This window comes from Rousettus aegyptiacus, unplaced genomic scaffold (genome assembly GCF_014176215.1).
Source record: "Rousettus aegyptiacus isolate mRouAeg1 unplaced genomic scaffold, mRouAeg1.p scaffold_m13_p_10, whole genome shotgun sequence".
Classification (NCBI taxonomy): domain Eukaryota; kingdom Metazoa; phylum Chordata; class Mammalia; order Chiroptera; family Pteropodidae; genus Rousettus; species Rousettus aegyptiacus.
The window spans coordinates 4,865,755-4,884,392 of NW_023416285.1; the positions used below are offsets into that span (position 1 = coordinate 4,865,755).

At 41.0% G+C, this 18,638-nt stretch overlaps 1 long non-coding RNA gene and 1 pseudogene across 1 annotated transcript; both read left to right on the plus strand.

Annotated features, from left to right (window-relative positions):
- The first annotated feature begins 1,220 nt into the window (after positions 1–1,220).
- On the plus strand, positions 1,221–8,182 carry LOC107514847. The gene is made up of 3 exons (XR_001597892.2): positions 1,221–1,469; positions 1,919–2,054; positions 6,154–8,182. It is a non-coding gene; the product is annotated as an uncharacterized LOC107514847 (long non-coding RNA).
- A 1,870-nt stretch (positions 8,183–10,052) lies between these two features.
- Positions 10,053–10,168, plus strand: LOC118609232 (annotated as a pseudogene).
- The last annotated feature ends 8,470 nt before the right edge of the window (positions 10,169–18,638 follow it).

An 18,638-nucleotide genomic window follows, 5' to 3' on the forward strand; every position in this document is an offset into this window, starting at 1 on the left:
CTTGATAGTGACGGATAAATAAAATATACCATTTGATATAAATTAGCATCTATTCTATGCCAGATATTTAGTCTAGAAGCTGGGGCTATAACAATAAGTTAAATATACAAATTTCCTGCCCCTGTGAGCTTACTTTCTTGTGGGGAAGCAGGGAGTACATTACTTATAGCGCACTGTAAAAAATAAGTAAAAAGGATAATAGGTTAATAGGAAGTGGTTAGTGCTAAGAAGAAAAATAGAGTAGCAGGTTATATATCTGACATTGGGATGAGGATATAGAGGAAAGGCTCGGGAGAAAAGTAATGTTTGAAGAGACCTAGAGGGCTTTGGGAGCGAGCTAGGAGGACTCTGGAAGAAAGAATGGCAAGCAAGGTGGCCTTGAAGTAGGACCTAGGTGACGTCCCTCTCCTGAGGTGAGTCAATAAACATTCACATCTATTTTTTCTCAACAGTGTTTTGAATTTAATCCAGTATTCTCCACTCTTTCACTTATCACACTTAATTATTAAATTTACATCATGTATTCCAAAATATTTTGTTATGTATTTCTTCACTTTTTTAATAATTTATACACATAGGCTATCATGTTTAGTATAATCTAACGTAAAAGCAAAGCAAGATAGGAATAAAGATTATGAAAAAACAAGTACACGAATGGGAATTCTAATATTTTCTGCTGTGTTCAGTAATATCTTCTTATACACTGTCAATGTGAAGTCCTTTGGTTATAGTTAAATACTTCACCACTTTTATGTTTTTCCATCTTTTCATTTCTAAAAACGATCTTTGCACATTTTACTTTCTTTTTTTTTTTTTCCTAAGATTAGTCATCAGAAGTAGAGTAACTGAAATTTTACTAGTGACTTCCCAGGGTAAAACTTGATTCTCCGTCCTTTCCTGTCTCTGAAACATCAAACGCACCACTATATAAAGAGGAAGTGTTACTTTCAAATCAGAATTTGTGAATTAGACTATTTAATACATCAAACATTCCTTCTGCGTATTGGATCTCCACGTGCACGAGCAAGCTCGGTGAATGTTAAAGGAAGGGCTTCTTGTTTTCTTTTTATAATTAAGTAAAATAGAATTTGATACCAAGTTGATATTTCTCTAGCCAGATTATTGATGGCAGGTCTTTTGAACTCTCACATTTCAGGTAGAGGAACAAAACACGAAGAGTCAAATCTTACCTAAGATCACCTTTTGAACCAGTAGTGAAATCCAGATGTGCGTGTTACTGTTGGTTTTTTCTGCCCCTAGAACAGAAGTCTGTGTCCTAGAAGATGCAGTTCGCAGGAAGTCAGAAGAATTTAAGGAAGTAATTTCGTGAAATAATGACTGTCCTGAAAATAAATCGTTTCTTTAAAAAAAAAAAAAAAAACTTGCAAAACATTGCCAGAGAGGAAAACGAGAGAACTCCAAGAAGAGACCCTATAAAAACGCCCCAAGTGAGAAACGGGCGGACCCAGGTGAGCGTTTTTCCTTGTACACGCTTATGCTGCCAATGTCGCCGCTCAGCCACAACTGTAAGTTCATTCCCCCAAATGGTCTTAATTTAGTTTAGCAAATTGAAGGCAATTCACTCCCAAAATGAAATGTGCACGATGTCTAGGCACTTAAGATTCACACAAAAAGAGTAGAACCGTCCTTCCTTTTCAAAATTGACAGGCGGAAAGGAAAAGGCTGGCAACTTCTGATGGCTAACATAATGTCTGTCAGTCACATCTCGTGTGCAAACGCCTTTAACCATGAGACAGATTCAAGGGTAGAATTTTATTATACACTTCAGAGATGGAAAAACTAAGGCCATAAAATTATAGCCGTTGAGTTTGTACTCATGTAATGACTTGCCTTTTAATTTACCAATTTTATTTAAAACTCCAACTCTTCCTGATAATATTTTTTTTTTCCACTCGAGATGTGTGGACAATGTTCCATGATAGTGTAGACCAGCATGGGGCTGCCAGGATCCACTTACAGAGAAAAATTGGTATGAAACCTCACAAATCGGCCATTAAGACAGCTTAACATAGTTATGTTCCCTGGTACTTCAAGTAAGTGAATTATTTTGCTTAATCCAATATACTAACCCAGCTACATTGCTCACAAAGAAAAGATTCGATGCTGTGTCTTGAAGGCTTCTTTCCTTCCACTGTCCAACATTGTCATTAATTTCTATCTTCCTTGTGTCTCCTACTTTCTCGTCCTTGCTCGTCTTCGTAACCCCTTCTTAAAATCCCTAGTATGACTATCTTACATCTTTCTCCACCCACATCTCCAGACTTGCTCCATACACACACAAAAAAGAGCTAAAACAATTAAATTAAATTAAATTAAATTAAATTAAATTAAATTAAACTAAATTAAAAACACAAATAATAACTGACGCCTCTCTCTGGCTAATACTGCCTTCCCCAGTGCTGGGCTGGGACATTATTTTCTAAGCTCCCAGGGCACCTAGGATTCCCTTTGTGATCTCAATGACCACATCACACAATGCATTTTCTCCTTTGACCCCACCGGACTCCTGCATAAATACTAGATATTTTAATTAAACGTGGCAAAACTCATTAGAAAATGAAACATGATGGAAGTGATCTAGGACTCCAGAAATACCAGAGATCTCTCTATGCATCTCTCACCTCTGCTGAGTTTCCATGTCTGTTTCATGCCAGCTCCCTTCCAGACGCACTGGGACATAGGACGATTGCTAATGCCCAAGCCACAGGCAATGTCACTATCACTACTTGATTCTCTGTCCTTGGTTCCATTTTGAAAATCCCTGGGAAATCTTTTAGGACAGATGATCAGATGTCCACCCATGTGCTGACGATACGGCCAGTGGCATTCGTATCATTTAAAAAAGATATAGCTATTGAGCATCCTACACTGAGTATTTAAAACAATAGTTGGCACACACTATGTACTCAGTGTGTGAATGAATGCAAAAGAGACGTTGCCACACTGATGCTATCTGGAGCAGCCGTCCCCAAACTATTTGGCACTAGGAGCAGGTGCTTCTATGGGAATCTAAGGCCTGATGATCTGAGGCGGAGCTGAGGCGGTGATGCCAGTGCCGGGGCGCGGCTGCAGATACAGATGAGGCTTCGCTCGCTGGCCCACGTGACTGTGCAGCCATGTTCCTAACAGGCCACGGGCTAGTGCTGATCCATGGCCCAGGGGTTGGGGAGCCCTGCTCTCGAGCTTAAATAGTGGAAAAATTTCCCATTTCTGGCTTTTCTAATAGTTTGCAGTTGGTGTCAGCTCTGGCTTCTCTCCCCTTTAGAGAGTTCTTAGGAAAAATGGACTTTTCCAGATTTCAGCTCCTTGAACTTTTCATCCGTATAGAAAAGATATTTATGTTATGGATATATGGGCTAAAGGCCCAGTTTCAGATTAATGCCCAAAGCTTTCTTGTGGGTTAATACAATAATTATTAAACCTTTTTTTTCTTCTAAAGATGTATTTTTTCCTGATTCTTTTTTTCCCACAGCCAAAAAAAGGTTTAAGAAATTAAAGGCCAGCTTGGATATAGAAACACAGCTGTAACTGCAGGGCAAAAAAAACTAATTCTTGTCATAATATTCATGAGTGGTTATTAATAATGAGAACAAGCAATGCTTTCATCTAAATTATCTTGGCCTTGAAATTAAAACACACGGATTCTTTTCCATTACCGGTAAGATATCACTGCTAATAAGAGACTAAGGTTGTGATAATTAGAACAGGTTTCAAATTTGTTGCCCTGCACTCAACTTGTCATATTTTCTTTTACGTGTGAAACCTCTGTGATGCCACGTTCCGATTCACACAGCGAGGGCTATCTATCTATCTATCTATCTATCTATCATCTATCTATCTATTTATTTTACAAGGAGGTTTTAGTACATTCCCCACCTATGTCAAAGGAATAATTGAGAACAACGTATATTTTCTCCTGTTTTAATGCATGTATAAACGTGGTGCCAGGTCTCTCATGTTCAAAGATTTCTTTTTTCCTCATCCTCAAGCAATGATGGTTGCAGAATGTCCTGACGGGAGGAGCTCGTTGGACCGAGATGGAGGGAACTTGTGTTGGAGCTCTATTTGCATATCAGGCACATTGTTATAACTTAGAGTGGGAGTTAGAGATAAAAATAAAGGCAAGAATTCTAAACGTTTCTCTGCAAACTCTACTCATAATTAAGAAGTTGTCAGTTCTTCCTATCAAAGCAGGAGTACGTCAAAGAAAGTTCCCAACTGGGCTCAAGGAGAGTTGAAGGTATGGCAAAAACTCCATAGCCTCCCTCCTCCACAGACCCCACATCTCCCCGTAGCTACTTTTCTAAATTTCTAGGCTCCGCCTCAACAAAACTTCTGGAAAAAGTTGCTACATTTCCGATCCTCATATCTTTCTCACATCAGAACGACGATGCCAATTCTGACTACAGTATTTTGTTACCTTATCAACTACATGAAACAGATAGCCTTTCAAACAGACTTTGAGAAAAAGGTAAAATTAATCTTGGAAAATAACGGAGAGAGGACCCACCAGAGAGTACTATTCATGAATGTGAAAAACACAGAATCTGGATGTCTCTGACAAGGACAGAGAACAAGGCGGAGTGTGTATGGGCTGAATTAGTTCACTAACTCTCTATATATGGTACATAGATACCATGACGTAGAACAGGGATTACACAGGGCTCTGCTCTCATGATGTCCAGAGAAGGTCATGGTCCCAGGGTTGATGTGTGGCGGACATCGAGAGGCAGACTAATTATTGTGAAGAGTCTTCAGTGACAGACACAGAGGCTTGGATTTTATCTTGTCATTACTAATAACTACACTTTTTTTGACACGAATCATACGCCAGGCGCTATTTTAAGAACTTTACATTTATTCACTGTTTATTAATTATTGGAACGACCTTACGATGTAGAGATGCATTTGTCATATTCATTTTACTGATGAGAACGCTGAGGCATGGAGTCATTATTTAATTGGGATGAGGACTCAGAGCTAATCAGAGGCAGAGCCAGGCTTTGAGCCCAACTAGTATGGCTTTAGAGTCTATAGTCTAACCTCTTGCAACAACAAAGATGAGGCTAAAATGATGCTTCTTATATGTGAAAAACAAAACAAAAAAAAAAAATCAAGGCTTAAAGATACTAGGAAGATACTATAGTATGTTTAAGCCTTCACCAGACTCCAGAAGCCTTCAGGCCCAATGCTCCTTCTGCTACATGCACACAGTGGGTGGATCAGTGTTGTGATATACAAGGAGGTTTGGGGGATACGCTTGACTGAATTCAGAGAAATATGTTCACACTGCAAGAGATCAAAAGGTGATAGCATGGCTTCCTTTCACACTGGCTGGACCAGTAGAGAGAGGTGGCGGGTTTGGTTCTGTTTGTCTCACTCTCAAAATATATCACCTGGGCCCTGAAGTTCACGTGTTCAAAGGTAGAAAAAGCTTGTCCTTTCTTTGAGTGAGTTTGAACGTGGGCGGAAAGGCATTGACTGACGAAGATGGCTCGGGCACTTCTGTTTTTTTCCTAAGCATGTATGAGGTCATACAGTCACGAGGACACCTTACCAGGAACTGGCTCGTGGGGACCTGCTCTGCTTCCCTCAGAGCCTGGTCAACAGTGACATGCATGTAAGGATAGGGAATATCAATGACATGGACTCAGGATTTTCTTCTCACTGAAAGGCAGCTTGAGGTGATGTCACACATAAAAATGAAATTAATTCAGTTTCATTCCCAGCATTGTGTTAATTGAGCCTGACACACAGGCACAACCGATGCTGACTCGGAGCTATTTCCAGACGGAAAGAGCGCATCCCACGCAATCCCGGCCTGGTCCCACTCCGGTCTCTCTCCTCGCGGTCCTATAATAAGGGACATCCATTCCCGATGACGAGACTCACTCGTTTTTTGCCCTTTTTCTTCCCCGAAAGGAACTGAAATTTCTTCACCCTTTATCTATGCAGACTGCTGCAAAAAATAATAATTCTCAAAAATAAACTAGGTAATTATGAGATGGAAGCAAAATACCACCTTTATTAATGACCGATCACAGATGGGAGGATGTAGTCCCTTTGTCCGGGAGGGCGGGCTCTCTGGTACACCCCTCCTCCTATTAGAAAGAGTTACTCTTTCATCGGTAGGTATCTTCAGGCCCCTGCAAACCTCTGCCCCCGGAAGTGAAAACTACACCACGGATAACATACAGAAACAGAAGAGAACTCAGATTGTTCTAGAGTTGTGCCAAGTATGTACCATTCGTTATCTCCCGAATTACTCCGGGGTTAGTCACTAACTTCTCCACGATGTGGTGAGTTCTGGAACATGGAGGAGCTGGGAGTGTTTCCCTAACTGACCTCGCTTCACGGGGGGTGGGAGAGGGATGGGGGGTACTGGAAGAACAGGCAGGGAGCCCTTCCCTTCCCCCTCCCTCCACATGATGTCCTCCTTGTGTTGTGTGCTCCCCATGGGGTGGGGGAAGAACCTTTCACAAGCCTGCCCTCTCCCTACTCACAGGGGGCCTCTCCCCCACTGCTGACACTGCTTCTTGGAGGACCCTTCGGGAGGCCCCGGTGAGCAGCCCTGACCTCCCCGACACCACCCCCATCCGCAAAGCCCTGAAACTGGTCAGAAGAGCACATTAGTTGAATTGACTCCAAGGTTGAGAATTTAATCTCTAGTTGATTTTCCAGTCTACATTTTTCCCCCCAACCATAGCTCAAAACAGCCTGTTATGAAATCTGTTTTGAGCTTGATTGATAACCTAATTATATTCCAATAACAAAATGTCAATAGAGAGCTGGCCCGAATTAGAATATAAACACTGTGCCACTGTAACATTGCTGAGGGATTATTGAAATAGGGAGATTAAATTCTTTTGCAAATTGAAGTCCAAATATACTCAATTTCCACAAAATTAGGTCCCAAATCAAGCATTTTTCTTATGCTTTTGCGTTAAAATTCCAGAGACTATAAAGTACTCCCCACTTTTAATTTTCTTTAGTAGGGTCAGGCTCCCTGGGCGGGACTCTCACCACGTGGGTGGAGACCATGTTCTTTCAGCATTTGAAGTTCAAACCCTTTCTCATTGGAAGGAATAGATTTCTCCCTTCACAGCCTCAGAAGAGTGTTTAACACCGAGTTTCTGACGTTCCTCATTACTTTTAAGATTCCTCACTATTTTACATTTCTCACTTGTTCCTACGAAAGACGAGATTATTATGGCGCCGGCATCAAAGCCCTAGAACTAGCGGACGAAAGCAATTCCTGCTGCTCAAAGAGTTAACTCAGACGAAATTACTTCCCAGCCCAGCCCTCGCGTCACCAAAGACCGCAGCAGGGAATTATTACAGTCCTTCGAGAAGGCGGCTGTCTTGGTTGAGCCATTGCTGGGGACGCATAACAGTGTCCCAATATGCTGATGTTTAAGGCTTGCTATTTAAACCTTGTTGGAAACCTCTCAACAAGAGGTTAATTTTGACACTATTTACTACGCCCATAACATCCAGTTATGAAAACTCCCTGATGGGCCAGAATAGTGTTTTTCTTGCTCCCCCACCCCTTCACCGAGCCTCATGGTTCAGGCAAAAGTGCTTAATTGAACAGGATCTCTGCAAAGCAGCGTGGAATCCAGCACGCTCTTGTATGAGAAGGCATTTTTAGTCCTGCTACACGAAGACTGTTCCCCTTTTATGTATCTTTAATATTCTTAAAACTTAAAAAAGAAATCTTAGAGAGGATTTCCTTCTTTATAAGTAATTAGGCAATACAGAACCAACCTGACACCGGACGGTGGGAAGAGGCGCAGGTGAGTGGCTTGATGCTTGACCCCGTGGCAAAGCCACTACTAGTTCTAGCCCTGAAATTTTCGTCCTTGGCCTTGAATCCTCATTGAAATTGGAAGCGGCCCATCCAGGCTCCTACCTAGGGCTCAGGGTGAGAGTTTAAATCTAGAACTCTCGTCGTGCCCTGTAACCCATTCATATTTCACTCTCCTTAGGGTCAAACACAGCGCGTATTCTTTAGCTGCTGATGCCCAAAAGTTCTGTAGTTGGCAAACCAGAGTCTGAAAATTTTTTGTTTCCTCTTTTTCCAACGCCTCTGAGGATGAGGGCAGCATCTTCTACCCATGGTTTCTGCTCTTCATACACATAAACTAAGTCTAGGGCAAGACCGAGGTGCTGCAGCCTGCCCCCCATGGCAGGCCACACATTTGTTGGGGTTTGAGAAGATTCCAGAAACTTTACTGTGGAATTCTTTCAGATAAACCATCACAGAGATCTAGTCGTTGTCACCACATAAGCAGCAACCAGCTAATGGCAAACTGTAGCAAAGGTTCAGAGCCTCTTGCCCAAGCCACATAGTCATAAAGCCAATTCTACAGCTGAAAAATTAGTTGCATTGTGCAATGCAGGCTATAAGTCACAAAAATTAAAAACAAACAAAAAAAAACAACAAAAAAAAACACACCAAATGGTCTATGCTCAGGAAATCGCCACCGAAGCTCACTGCCATCTTTCACACCACGCCCAAAGCCCAGACCATTCCAGGCACAGTTTGTTCTACAAAATTTCACACCTTGCTCATTGCTCAAGGTCCACAGCTCACACATCAGAGTGACTTGAAAGCGGCTAAATAAACCACAGTTCTCTTTGCTGTGACCTGGGTCATGAACTAACTGAGAAATCAATAACGAGTAGGAGCCACAGTATTCCCTCTTTAGGATAAAGAATAGGTGGAGGTCAAGGCTTGCATATGTGGGCAGTCGGACTTGCACTAGAATCCGAATTAGCCACACTCACTGATCCAGCCATAGGCCACCCTACGTGGAGGCAGACTCAGTACAGGTTAAGGCGTGAAGGGGACGACTACACTCAGTGCTCCGCTAAAGAGGCAGAAAGAGGCCACGGTGCGATAATATTTGAACTCCCTCAAAAAGGAAAGAAGCAATAGGGAAGAAGTCTTTCCTGCTCACGCAAAGCACTTAAAAAATCCCAAATACAAAGAGTGAATTCTCGGTTTATTGTACAAATCTTTCCTTTGCTCCTTCCCAGGTTTCTGTTTAAGGTAGAAGTAGACTGTATGCAATTCATTTCTGCTTAGTTTATTTCCAAATTTACTTGTGATGCATTGTTATTTTACATTATCATGAGGACAATGAGCTTTGGCCAAGACTCGGTTGGACTATTTTATTACACTTCAACTATATTATTTCCCATGAATGGAAGTGAAAAGTGAGCAACCCCTGCTCCTTATTTTCTCTGTTTCTTATAAATGTCCATTGATCTGGTTTTACTAAGTTTTCTAATTTAACTGATTCGCTATCTAACAAACATCATCCATCCTCAAGTAAAAAATTTCCTCCTAGTCTTCCATCTGGTATCTAGTCTCTCTCGCTCTCTCTCTCTCTCTCTCGCTCTCTCTCTCTCTCTCTCCCTCTCTCCCCATATACTACATGTATTACAATATTATTCTCATATTTAGTAATAACTAATCACAATAATAGTGATATTTTCTATTTATTTAGTACTTATTTTATTCTGCACATTAATGCAGACTATTCTCCTTTTTTTTTTTTTTTTACAAAGTCTTGCAAATCGAGGTTATTAACTCCACTTATATAAAAGTGGAGAAAACCTGCCCCAGAGGGAGGAGATGGCTGCCCCGAGCTCATCCAGCCACAGAGCAGCGCGGGTCTGAAGCACACGTTCTTCCTGCTCCTCACTGCTGCCTGCACGTGGCTGCAGCGTGCTGGAGAAGGAAACTCAGGGTGTTATTCATGCTTTACAGAGGGAACATTGACGCCAATTATATGAACCTCAAATATGTACTTATTACGTAATATTACTCAAGGTACAAAATTGCTAATTGAGTAACTTTGCCTCCAATACATGAAAATATAGAAAGACCTCTCTATCTGTGATCTCTGGTAGCGATTCAGCAGAGAGTACTTTAAGAAAACGTTCCATAGAGTAGCAGTTAGCACGTCTGTTTTACACACAGAAGGTCCTGGGTTCATGCCCCAGTAGAGCTAAGGTCTATGGTCTATGGCCATGCCACCTTGAACAAGCCTGATGTCTGATCTCAGAAGCTAAGCAGGGTTCGACCTGGTTAGTACTTGGATGGGAGGCCACCTAAGAAGACCAGGTGCTATAGGCATAAATAATAATAATAATAACAATAAAATGTTCTTTCTTATTGTTATTCACATCTCCTGTGTCCATTCAAATGTTCAAAGCTCGGATTGTCAATAAGTAAGAGTTTATGCTAGCCATAACAGCACTCAGTGAATGGGCTAAGAACTCAGAATCTAGGTGAGACCTAGAACTGTGACAATGTCATTATAAAAGTGTAAATTTCTCAGGACAATCAAACCACTAGGTGTATTTTCAAGGCACGGTGGTTGCACACAAGGGACATCTGTTCTGCTGTGATGGGGCTTGTGGGGCTGGGTTCCCAGAGGAGGCTAGGGGAGAGGTTTTTATTCAAGCTGGATTCATACAGTGTAGCAGGACCTTTCCAGGTAGGGAAATGAATGGGTGGGAATTCTAGGAGTAAGGGACACACTACGTAAAGGCAGAGACACGTGGTTGCTTTTGGGGGAAGAGTAAGTAATCTGCTATTGGAGTATAAAGCATGAGGGGGCATGTGGAAGGTTACGGAGTTAAAGGGGTGAGATATCAATTTATGAAGGAAATCCACTTAGTAGGTGGTTAGATGCTTCTGCAGGTTTTACGTAAGAAAACTTAATGCTCGTGTACACCTTGCCATCTGTTGCTTGCGCGTCCAATATTTCTGACAACATAAAGATGGCCTGGGTTCACATCTCAGCTGCATCACTTACTAGCTCTGTGACCTTGGGCTAGTTACTTAATGACTCTGCCTCAGTTTCTTCCTCAGCAAAATGGGGTTAACGGTAATACTTACATAATAAAGTTATTCTGAGGATTATTAAATAAGGCAATATACATAAAGCACTTGTTATAGTGGATGGCACATCCCATAATAGAAGCTGTCATTATTCTTAATGTGATTTTGACGCCAAGAAACTGAGGCACAGAGAGGTTGTGTGACTTCCCCAAGTTTAAACAGCTAATCGATAGGATTTCAAGCAAGGAAGTATGGTTCTGTAAACCATGCATTTAATCCTATTTAATGCTTCCTCTTTCAAATATGACTTAGGCTTTCTTCCTTAATATGATCTAATCTTGCTTTACAAAACACGACAATTTCAATTGTACTATCGAATAATATTAGTCAATGACTGAATTCTATTGACTTATCTAATCACTGACCCCGTGGTTTTAAGAACGTTTCTTTTTTTAAATAATACCTTTGTTTCTATAGGTATATATGTTATATATATATATAGCTACAGATATACAACATTTTACTATTTATAATTATATAAGTATTTTACTATATATGTTAATTATACTATACATATAAAAATATATAGTAAAATGTTTCACTCATGTGGTTGCTCATTGCTTTTGAAATGCGCTCAATCTGTGGTGATGAGTTGTATCTGTTTTGTTATAAATTTGAAATCATGGGGAAAAAAACATAGACCCATGCAGCTGTTCACTCCCTCAAATGCCTTATCTCCATCTGTTGTAATCAATCGATTCTCGCTTCCCTAGGAATCTCTGCCAATAAATGAATATCCTTCTGTAAAGGTAGCTTCCCTCCTGGGTTCTGTCAGGTGGCACTCCCTGTTACAAAAGAAAATAGTGATGAGTCACAAAGCAGAGAATGATCACAATGGCTAAGGACGAAGCAGAGAGGGTAAAATTCAACTTTGACAGCATCTTGTCCTCAACAGTGTAGGACCCTTTCTTCTCTTGCTTCAAAGTCAATGGGTCTTATTAACCAATCACTTGCTACCTGCCGAGACCTGAGCCCTGCTTAGAGCCCCAGATTCATCCTCACACCTCTGCTCCCCTTTGATCCTCTAGTGAGATACGCCCAGAGATTCTTGAAAGCCCTCACCCGTCTAATTGCCCTGATGTTTTATGGACCATTCTCTGTACTCGAAGCACTTTTTTTCTCCCCTAATCTGTCTCCCTTGATAATCTCATAGCTGTAGGCAACCCTTCGATGGCACGCCCCCTCCGTGTTGGTTCTGCGTCACAGCTAGGGCTGCTGTGACAAACAAATGGGGAGGTGCGGCGGGGTGGGGGGTGGGGGGTTCAAACAACAGAGATGGAAGCTCGAAGTCCAAACTCAAGTGCCATCAAGATTGGTCTCTTCAAGGCCCCGCTCCTTGGCGTGTAGATGGCCGTCTTCTCCCATGTTCTCACGTGATCATCCTTCCCTCTGCATGTTTTGGTGCCCTAATCTCCTCTTTCTATAAGGACACCAGTCATATTGGGTTATGTAACACTCTATCGAACTCATTTTAACTTGATTCTCTCTATAAAGACCCTGTCTCCAAAGATAGTCACCTGATGTACTGGTGGGTAGGATTTCAATATACAGAAGTCGCTCCTACTGAGATTCCTGGCGAGCAATGGGGACCCCTCTCAAAGCTTGGTTCACCTGTTGTGACTCCGTGTTCACTCGAAGATGGTGATCTCTCAGTCTCCTACTGGTCTTCTTTCCTCAATTACATGGCATCCTTCCTGACGGCGTGGGTGGAGATAAACACAAATTGTTAAATAGGTGAATGATCTGGGAGAAAGGGAGAAAGTTAACTTAAATGTAAACCTATTTATTTATCTACCTGTCTACCATTTATCATCTATCTAATCCTCCATGCACTTTTCGATGACCATTATTTAACGAGAAAATTTGATGTCAACCAGGTATTTCATATTTATTTAAATTACTAAACAATTTTGATTTATTTTATCAACTTTTAAAATGACACTTAGGTTCTATCTTGCTTAAATTTCACTTTCTCCTTCCTTTCATATTTCTAGGTATTTTAAAGAAGCCGTGCATTGTGCAGTTAGCAACTGTTTGCTATATGGCTATGAGGCGGGGTGACTGTGAGTGAGTTTCCTTATGTGTCATGATGTACCCTGGCTTTAGAAGATAGGGGTGTGTGAGGTTCAGATTGACAAACTAGAAAAATAATAAGTGCCTGGTTTATAGAAAGCACAGTTTGATCCCTGATCAAATACAGCTTTAGAGGAAAAGAAGCCATCATGTTACACAGTTTCTAAACCTCTTCTGTTTATTAGACTTCATCCATCACTAGGGGACCTTCTGAGGAGATAGGAAGGACTAGGAAATAATGAAAAAGTGCGACAAGAAGCTTGGGGTGGGGGCGTGGTGGGCAAGGAGGGACGGCATGACGACGCCTGATGGCCGAGACCTTTCCTGCAGTTCTCATCGGCCGCCCCACCTGTGCCGCCGGTGTTTGCTCCAGGTGCTTAATGAGCTGCTGAGGGATCCATAGCCCATGGCAGACGGCTTTGACAAATTTTCCTGGATTCAGTCAAGTGTTTAATACCTCATTAATTCTGATGATGTAAACCTTTTGTGATCAGTGTGGCTGTTAAATATCCTCTCGCCAGTGTTGATAAAGTGTAAGAGATTTCATTCGCTCAGACCTCTGAACTCTACCTGGGGTCAGCTCTTCATCAGCGCTGCTAAGCTGTGAGAAATCACCTTGTCGACTTCCCAGCTGGTAAGTTCATATGTTTATCTTGTTCCAGGCTCAGGCAGTGTATTTTTTTAAGCAACTTTCCCCACAAAGCACTAGATTACATACACCACACACACACGCACTAGAAGCATTTATTTATTTATTAAAAATGTATCATGTGAGCAGTATGCATCCAACATTGAACTAAGTTTTTAAGACAAGAAGATAAAAAATTAAGATCGGAATGAGTCCAAATGTGAGAAGCGTATGCATGACAAGATGTGTGAAATTGGTTTTATTGTCCAAGCTGGGCTTGAAAAAGTAAACAAAAACCTAGCTTTATTCTTCCTCCCACTGTTCCTTCAAATTTACTCCCTGGATGATGCTCTTCCTATTTATGTTTGAAATTTCAGAAATATCCTATAGCTTTGCTGCTGACTCTTAGATAATAGTCCAGCCTTCTACCATTTTGCAGCATTAAAAACCCACTCCGGGTGAATAATCAAATAACTTCGGGTTAGGTTAATGTCATAATAAACATTCAGTTTACATCCCGATGACTCTTTTGTAACTACCAATTTGTAGTGTAAGGAATATAGTAGACAATATAGAAATAACTATGTATGGTGATCAGAATGATCACTTTGTTATGAATGTCTAATCACTATGTTGTACACCTGAAACTAATACGATGTTGTATGTTAACTGTAGTTAAAAAATACAAAACACATTTTTAGAATAATGATACACATTCAGAACTTTTAGCCAGCATAAAGCTCTGGACCCAATGTAGCCTTGAACGTTGTCATGGCAGCGTGGTTTTAACCTTCAGGTGTTGGAGCATTGTTGGATGAAGGAACTTTCTGGTAATCGTTAGCAGGAGAGTGTTGACCACACAGAGAGTGTAGACCTGAGGGCTTAATATTTCGAGTTTGGAAATTTGGTTTTGGTTCCATTGACTCTATAGGCACAAAGGGCTCTCTCTGCCATCAAACTGATGGAGGAAATGGAACTCATCTGTGCTTTCCATCGCTACGACCTGAGAACATTTCCACAGCGAAGGGACCGGCCAGCCCCTCGCCACCACGGGAAGCTTTTGCTAACGTGGCAGTGGCACTTACTGCTTGCTGATGTGGCCCCTGTGACCTGTGTCCTTGTGCAGGGTTCTGGGCCCTTCACAAAGAACTCATGGTGATGTGAGGACCACCAAGCTAGGTCTGGGGGCTGCAGCACCCTCCGAATATGTAGCGCTGTGGGGACAGGCTCCCCTGTGCTGAGCAGGTCAGTGCCCACCGATCGGGGTGTCAACTGTGCACTCAAAAGTTGAGGTGCTGTGAGCGACAGGGAACCGATGGCCAGGTGCCACAGATATCGCTTCCATCGGTGACCAAAAAAAAAAAAAAAAAAAAAATCATCCTGAAGCATATACTTTCCATTTCTTCTAGGGAAATCAGCTCTATTATAATCTTATGTTACAGAACAGAAAGAGTTCATTCACCAGGGGCTGGCAGAGCCAAACACTCAACACTTAGAACTGCAGTGGGGAAAGACTGATTATTTTATTATAAATGGCACCACACAGAAGAAGAGGAAGCCAATGCTGAAAAGCCCAAACGACCTCAACCCTGGGTTCGGGGTGGGTTTTGAAATGTTTAGGGGGAGCAAGTATGTGGAAATGTTGGCGGGCAAGTTTTAATTGGAGGATGTTGGAACTTGGCCATTTACGGCAAAGTGTGCGTGTCCAGATCCTTCTGGACACAGAATTGGCCTCTGAAAGAGCTCCCATGTTCAAGTTCAGGTTTTGTCCGGCCCTCTGATTCTGTTGGGGGTGGGGGGATGGTGAGGTGTAGGTTCCAGGAGCAGCTGGAGGTCAAAGTTCTCTCCTCTACTCATGCTCTGCTGCGTGACTGTTGGTTTTGCTCTGTTCTCTCTGAGAAGCAGCTCGGTATCTTGTCAAACATAACAGGACCATTTGGAGCTGGTCCTAAGCTAATTTTGAGCTGGTTCTGAAGTTAGATTATGGGACCACCATCATGTACATGGTTCACTGTTCAGACCAAAACGTCGCGATGTGGCCCATGACCATAAAATATGTGCCACCAATACAAGCTGTATGTGTATCATTAAGTTTTCCTGACATCACATTAAAGAAGAAATAAAGAGAACCAGAAAAAATAAATTTTACTAACATATTTAACTTAATTTAAAATATTATTTCAACATCATAATCAATATGAATATTTTTAGATACTCTGCATTTTTTTTTACAGTCTTTAGCATCAAATGTGTATTTTATACTTGCAACACATCTCAGTTTGAACAAGTGACATTTTAAGGGCTCAACATCCACACATACCAAAGAGCTACCATATTTGGCAGCATAGATCTATAATTTACTTCAACAAGGAATTCTAACATATATTTATCCAAACTACATGTATTACCTTTATATCTATACATATAAGTACATATGTGTGTATCTGTATATATGTTTTGTGTTATTTGTTTGTTCTAATATAATCCTAGTTGCCAGCACCATGTGGGCCACCATATTTGGTTGCTTTAAGGCAATCAAAATATTCTTTTTGTATTAAAAAGAACTTTTCACATAATTTGGTTATAATGATGAGTCAAAGTTTTATTACAATCTTCTATAAGAGATGAAAAATAATGCCTAATGAATGGACCAATTCAAGGATTTACTGTCAAGTATCTTATAGGACAAGAGATAGAATAGGTAACCTTGTTGGGTTATCTATTAAATACGGATAGTTATGTAAGATACATAGAGAAAAAAAAAATCTCCTTAAAGGTTATTGGATTCTTGACTGACAATTAGCTGAGTCAAATGGGTGGGTGAAGGTCCCAGAATAAGGCTGAATCCTGTTAAAGTTCAGCGGAAAATCGCTGGGTATTTTGTCAGGAATAGTAATTTTTCCTCAGAAGAAGGGGTGCTGTGAACTACAGCAGTCAAAAAATTATTTCTCATTATCAAGATGTGGGTCTTTTTCTGCATAACCTATGTCATAACTTATTCTCATAAGTCGTTTCTCCCCCAGATCAAGTTAGGGACAAGTTTTCTCCTGCAAATATGTCTATTGAAAAACTCTTACAGGGCAAAGCACAAGTTAGTGAGGAATAGGTTGGGCCACGGGCCTTAAATATCACACTTAGAAGTCTGGATTTTATGTGAAGCCTCTGCAGATGTACGCCACATCCAAAGAAGTACAGCTAATTGAATGAAACACTGCGCTAAATCCAGACTGAAATATTGAGATTGCCGTTCAAGTGTCAGCATCTTGATGTCCCCGAGCCTTCAAAATTTTGTGTATTTACTGAATGACGATATTTGAAAGTGAATCCAATTTTCATATACAAAATTGTGAACAACCTGTATTATTCACCAACTTCCCAATATTTTGGGACATTCCTATAGGAGCTTGCATTTCTTGCAACCCCTTCTTAATTTAATATTCTGCCTCTACTCAATTCTTAATATTTCTCTCATCTCGTTACCATCCTCCTCTTTCATGTACTGTATAGTGATGAAAATATTTTTAAAAAATTTGTTATTTTTCTTTCCAAGGAAATTGATGAGGTCTTTGTCTCAAATTGAATTTAGCTGAATTTGGGGATTGATGTCAACCAGACAACAGCAAAGAGATAATCAACAAATAATTTCTAATAATTAAATACCAGGTAGCTTCAAAGAATCCCACTCAAAGATTGATCTTTTGGATGCCTTATTCTTCCAGAGCCCCTGCCCCTTATCTTGAACTTGACCGTTTCTGTCTACCACAAACTCTTGTGTCTCTTTATTTCTGAGAATCCTTACTGCTTCCTTCCTTGACCCCTTGTAGAAAGCCTGTGCTTTTATGCAAAGCAATCAAGTTCTTATCTTAAGCCATGGCCATCTGGGTCTTAGCCTGAAGAATTTCTTTCCACACCAAATATCCATCGTTGAGCTTTTCTAAGCCACAGGTTTGTCCTCCCTGCAGAATTGTGGAGTTGACTCGAAGCTCTTCTGCCTCCCACGTCTCATCCCCTGCAAACTTTTCAACTGTATCAGAAGTAATTCCAGGTCAACTAAGACAAAGGAATAGACCCCCTCCCCCATCAAAGGCTGTGGGGCCCCTGTGGCTACTAAACACAGCAGGCATCCCTGTCAGTCCCCCAACAAAAGGCACAAAATAAGAAATAAGTCATGTGTGTGTGTGGGGGGGGGGTGGTTCTCTTTAAGAGCCTGATGAGGCCCTTCTAAGTTCTCCCCATAAATGCAATTCATGATGTCACAGTGTTACATTTGCCAAGAAATTCTCTGAATGCCTTCTAGTTACTGACAGGTTCTGATCCCCTTTCTCCGAAAGACATCTTGAAACCATATCTTCCACTTAAAAAAAAAAAAAAAACTAAAAAAATCCTATATAATAATTAAATGATTCTTTCAAGAGGGTTGTACCTCTGAAAGAGAGGTGTCATCTGTTATTTGTACAAGAGTGTGGATGAAGACATTTCCCATGGCTGTTATACACCCTGTGTGAGAAAATGCAATTTCGACTGGCAGGCTCGTCCAAATGCTGTCCTTCCGCTTTTCTGTTTTCACGCTGTGTGTCCACTCGGCAGCGTGAAGTGAACCTTCATTGTGTCTCAACCGAGGGCCAACAGAGTGAGAGACTCCTGGGGCTTGGGACACTCTCAGTTCAAACACTGTGTCATTGCTGTTTGAGCGTCTTCTTGTGGGCAAGCTCTCTCGGAGCCGAGAATAACTGTTTGAAAAGCCTCGTATATATTTTGGTTATCAGTCTTCTTTGTGTTTGGTATTCATTTTTTTATTTCCAAAATTAAAAAAAGAAAGGCGAAAACAAACGAGATCTTCTTTCAACCCAGCCATCTCAAATACATCTTTGTAAATTTACATTTGTCTAAAATGCCCCTATCCTCTTCGGTATTTTATCATCACCTAAAAAAATGTAAAATATGAAAATGTTTCAACAGTGTTTTGCTTCGAGTTGAGATGTTGTGCTGGAATTTTTC